This window comes from Pristiophorus japonicus, chromosome 10, assembly GCF_044704955.1.
Source record: "Pristiophorus japonicus isolate sPriJap1 chromosome 10, sPriJap1.hap1, whole genome shotgun sequence".
NCBI lineage: Eukaryota > Metazoa > Chordata > Chondrichthyes > Pristiophoridae > Pristiophorus > Pristiophorus japonicus.
This window is the reverse complement of record NC_091986.1, coordinates 187,565,238-187,571,237: the sequence shown is the minus strand read 5'-3', so window position 1 is coordinate 187,571,237 and position 6,000 is coordinate 187,565,238.

Here is a 6,000-nt window from a genome sequence, read left to right as displayed (position 1 = left end):
GGACATTGTTATAAGAACATAAGAATTAGGAACAGGAGTAGGCCATCTAGCCCCTCGAGCCTGCTCCGCCATTCAACAAGATCATGGCTGATCTGGCCGTGGACTCAGCTCCACTTACCCGCCCGCTCCCCATAACCCTTAATTCCCTTATTGGTTAAAAATCTATCTATCTGTGATTTGAATACATTCAATGAGCTAGCCTCAACTGCTTCCTTGGGCAGAGAATTCCACAGATTCACAACCCTCTGGGAGAAGAAATTCCTTCTCAACTCGGTTTTAAATTGGCTCCCCCGTATTTTGAGGTTGTGCCCCCTAGTTCTAGTCCCCCCGACCAGTGGAAACAACCTCTCTGCCTCTATCTTGTCTATCCCTTTCATTATTTTAAATGTTTCTATAAGATCACCCCTCATCCTTCTGAACTCCAATGAATAAAGACCCAGTCTACTCAATCTATCATTATAAGGTAACCCCCTCATCTCTGGAATCAGCCTAGTGAATCGTCTCTGTACCCCCTCCAAAGCTAGTATATCCTTCCTTAAGTAAGGTGACCAAAACTGCACGCAGTACTCCAGGTGCGGCCTCACCAATACCCTATACAGTTGCAGCAGGACCTCCCTGCTTTTGTACTCCATCCCTCTCGCAATGAAGGCCAACATTCCATTCACCTTCCTGATTACCTGCTGCACCTGCAAACTAACTTTTTGGGATTCATGCACAAGGACCCCCAGGTCCCTCTGCACCACACCGTGTTGTAATTTCTCCCCATTCAAATAATATTCCCTTTTACTGTTTTTTTTCCCAAGGTGGATGACCTCACATTTTACGACATTGTATTCCATCTGCCAAACCTTAGCTCATTCACTTAACCTATCTAAATCTCTTTGCAGCCTCTCTGTGTCCTCTACACAACCCGCTTTCCCACTAATCTTTGTGTCATCTGCAAATTTTGTTACACTACATTCTGTCCCCTCTTCCAGGTCATCTATGTATATTGTAAACAGTTGTGGTCCCAGCACCGATCCCTTGTTTATTAATCCTGTCTCATTACACAGGACCAGATCCAAGATAGCCTGTGCCCTGGTTTGGCTCGTGTTAATTTTTGTCTGATTATGCTTCTCGGAAGCATCTTGGTGCGTTTTCCTACATTGATGGCGCCATATGATTGCAAGTTGTTGTTGAAATGTCTACGTCGATTATGTGCCCAATTGTTCAAATGAACCTTCTTGACTCAGAGCCAAGAGTGCAAATCACTGAGCCAAGCTAAGACTGAGAGTAAAAACTTGAAAAAACTGAAACCTGAAGAATTAAGAATACATTGCTAATTAAAGCTAGTTACTTATGGTCCTCATTGTAAATCAAAGTGACACTAAATGGCGGTATAAACTTCTCCTTTGAATTAAAACTACAATTTAAACACAACCAGCTTCCAAAGAGTGGGAATCCTGTGTAACATTTGTTTTCCTTCAAATGTCAAAGCCAATTGTAGTAATTTAACGGCAAGCTTTAATACAATTAACATGAATCTGGGACCGATCTGGTCAGCGTAGCTCAGTGCTACACTATGTAGTGCATTACCTAACAAGTCCGTGGGGGATGCTAACAGCAGCCATTATTAGCGATATCCCTGGCTCTGATTTTTATTTCTGAACTGTTTCTGAAATGGAAATTAAAAAGTCAGGATGTCTAGTATTATATCCAGTAAGAGAGCCATTTATGAGTCAGAGATAAAATTGTATCACAGAAACAAGCCATTTGCCCATCAACTCTGTCTACACTGGTGTTTTTCCTCTACAGGCTACCCAGTTTAAACCCACTCTTCTGATTCCCAATCATATACTTTAATATTCCTCTTTTTCAAGCAACTATGTGCATAAGACAGAAATAGGTCAACTTCAGAAAGGATTTCTGGCCACTGATTCAACAATGGTTTATGGGAGAACATTCCTCACTGCCGAACCATCCTGTAAAGATTTTTTTTAAATGTCTTCTAATTCTTTTTATGATCTTGAAGGTGTGCCCTCTTGCAATTATCTTAATAATAATTTGAAACAAGTTATCTCTATTTACCAAAACATAACTCTCTATAAGCCTCGAGACTAAAAGTCAAGTCAGCTGCAAACTTTCTCAGCTTTAGTGGAAAATCCCTACTCGAATTTCCTGTCATAGCCAACTCATGTCTGGTAATATTCTAATCTGCACCTTCTCCATTGCATTTACATCTTTCCTGCGATGGGGTGCCAAAAACTGTACAATACTCCAACATTCAGACATGTACTTTACATCACAGAGCATCAGACACCACTGAAACTTCAGCTGGCAGTGTTGTGACTTGTCTCATTAACCTGGATATGTAACTGAGATTCAATACAAAATGTCCTGTTCTCCCAGTTGAACCATTAGCAGAGCCCACAAAACACTCGAGCTTCCTCTGCTGGCAAGCCTAGGCACAGAACGTGTAACAACTTTAAGCCACAAAGGATCTCTTTTATTAGCAACACAGAGGCTATGATCATACTGGCCACGATATGAAACAAAATCACATAAAGTGCCCCAGCGATTTTGATGTTCCGGATAACAGACAAAATTCCCCATTGCTTGCCACAATCGGAACATTATCCCTAGAAATGCACAAGATTTGTCTGGTTTACCAGAGCCAGATTGCCATGTTACCACAGCTCTCACGGTTGACTTCACAGTGGAAACAAAATTAACATCCATTTTCTATCTAATCACATCTGCTTAGTACATCGTTCATCTACTTTTCCCCAGGCTGCATGCTTTTACGACCCAAGTCACCTGCTGCAGTCATTTTTGCTATTTAATTATATCAAATTATAGCTAGATGTATATTCAGGGGCAGTGGAAATCCCTTGGATGTTTACACGTTTCTAATATTTTCTGCAAGATTTGCCACAGAGAAGTTCCTTTTGAATGAAAAATATGGAAAATCACAACAATAAGGAATCTAAGACAAATTAACCAGTTATCACACAGAAAAACTATTTACTATCTTGATGTTTAAGAATTACATTGATTACAAGGCAGTAATCTTCCCCGAGACTACTCTCCGCTTCTCTTTTTAAAAGTTTCCAACTCTTGCTGATATGGTCATTGACATAGCTTAGCTTCATCCTTCCTCATGCAATCTCTAGGCCTTTGTGTGGGAACCTGGGCTGATTTTTTACTCACTCGAATTTCAACTAATTAGTCAAATCAGCAGACCATTGTGAAATTCCTGGCATGAATGCCTCAGTGCCACATGAGGTGATGCATTTACTTACTGAGCAGCAATAGCTTTGAAGGGTACATATGCCACTGAAAAACAAGTGTGCATTGCTGCATAAGTGAGCAGTCACCGGAATTCTCACAAACCACATGCAGGTCTGCCCCCCCACCCTGTGCACTTAATCCCACTCAGAGCTTGGCAAAGGAGCAGAGGAAGCAACTGCTGAGAAATGTCAGACATTGCATTTTTTAGAAAGTTGCCTGCATAAAATAAATCTGTACTTTAGTGCGACAAATATAACATTTGTTAAAACTGAAAGTTAGAAAAAGGACTGAAGCTGTATCATCTGTAGAATACAAGGTATGCACTTGGATGATCTAATTTTAGCATTGTGTTCCTGTGGCTAAAAGCAAATATTTTAAAAGTCCTTGCTCGTTAAAACTAATTTCAAATAGTTCTAGTACGCATAAATACATTTTAAATTTAAGGAAAACTTCAAAGGGATGAGAAGTAAATTGCCCACAGGAAAGCGGACTGAGCTATTAATGGGTAAACCTGTTGGGGAGTATTCAAAGTATTTGGAACAGTACAAAACAAGCTCCACTTGTCCAGTTAAGCAGCCATGGCTGGCAATCTAGTAATGTTCAAAAGGAAATTGGATGTATACTTGACAAGGAAATAAATTGCAGGGCTATGGGCAAAGAGCAGGAAGTAGAACTAATTGTCCAGATCTTTCAAAGACCAGCACAGCCCCGATCGGTCAAATGGCCTCTCTCTGTGCTCTATGATTCTTTGAAGACAAGAGGCAATATTAAGCTAAATGAAAAGGCTTACACAAATGCAAGGAAAAGTGGAAACCCAACAGATCGGGTGAGCAATAAAAAAAAGAGAAAAAGTATTAAGAGGTGCAAAAAAAAGGATGAACAAAAGCTTGCAAGAAATATCAAAGTTTTTATATATTGAAAGTGGCATGGGTGAATATGGACCCATTAAAGATAGATTCAGGTGACACTATAATAGATAATAATGAAGTAGCATTTGTTAAATTAATGCTTTGAATCTGTTTTCAGGTGGTCAGGGAGGGGTCAGGAGCGGAGGGAGGGAGGGGCGAGGAGCGATGTCTAGATGGACTTCCAGAAGGCATTTGGTAAATTTCCATACAAAAAATTAGCAATGATGAAAGTGTACGTAATTAAAGGTAACCATGAACATGTTGGATGTCCTGAAAGGCGCTATGTAAATGCAAGTATTTCTTTAGACATGGATTGGTAATTGGTTTGGATGCAGAACCCAAGAGTAGACTGTACTCTTGAGATGATGGGGAAAATGGTGTTCCCCAGGGTTCTATAATGGGGCATCAGCTTTCCACGATATTACTTGGATGAAGAAATAGAATTCTATACCCAAGTTTGCAGGTGACACTAAAGTAAGACACAGTAGATGGGAGCAGGAAGTTACAAAGGGGCATAGACATAGTTAAATATGGGGGAAGTGTGAGGTAACACTTTAGATCTGAGAAAATCAGAATACTTTCTTAATCAGAAACATAGGGCTACAAAATGGAAAATGGCAATGAATAAATGTAATGCCTTGCATGTTGATAGGGCCATCACTGAATACATGTATCACTTGCAGTGTGGAGATAGAAAAAGTTCTAGACGTAGCTGTGCAGATCATTGAAGGTTCATGGCCAATGCAGAGATGTATTAATAGAATCATTCAGTATAAATCAACGGATACAATTTTGTCCCTAAAGAGGTCACTAGTCACACTGCATCTGGAGTAATGCCCAGTTTTGGTAGCCCCACATGGCAGATAATATCCTTGGATAAAGTTCAGTAAGCTGAGAATGATTTCTAGCTTAAAGAACTTCAGCTGCTTAGATAAGCATGAGGACCTTGGTATATTTACTTTAGAGCAGCACAGAAATGGAGGCAGCCTGATAAGAGGAATATAAAAATTACTAAAGAGCTGGATAGCATGCCTATTAGATTATTCCAGTTTAAATTTGGGGATGACTAGGAGAGATGAGTTTAAATTATGGAAGAGTACAATGTTAAGCAATTCTCCTTTTGAGTACTGAGGCTCTGAAATACATTTATCTCAAGGGGGTTGGAATAGAAAGAGGACTCATGTTATAGTTGTAGAGCTTTCATCAGTCCCCCAACTGGAGTACTGCATTCGGTGTTGTGCACGAATAAATCTTGTTGGGAGCAGGGCAATATATCCACTAGAATACCAGGGCATAAAGGATTAAACTATGATAACATGTTGCATCCAATTTTCTTTTAATCCCTCAAGTTTAGAAGGTTCAGTTGAATTTTTCAAGAATTAGATCAATAAATTTTTATTAGGTAAGGGAGATGGATCAATGACAGATACATGGATTTTATGGTACAGATCAGCCATGGATCTAATTGAATGGCAGCACAAGCTCAAGGGGCCTACTCCTGTTTCTATCATGTTGTTTTGATTACCCCAGTTTAAACTTGAGTATATGCAGAGCTTTTGTTTTCAGACAATATTACATTGCTGGAGAGGGTGTCCTGGAGGGGTCAAGGACAGAATCTATTTGGTTAGAGTTAAGAAACAATAGAGGTGCCCTTACACTACCAGGTATATTCTATAGGCCATCAACTAATGGGAAGGATCTAGAGGAGCAAATTTGCAGGGAAATTAGAGATGCAGTCGGTGAGAGGCAGGAACAGCGTGCGTTGAGAGGCCTATAAACAGTATGTTACAGAACCTACAAGGGAGCAAGCTATCTTAGATCT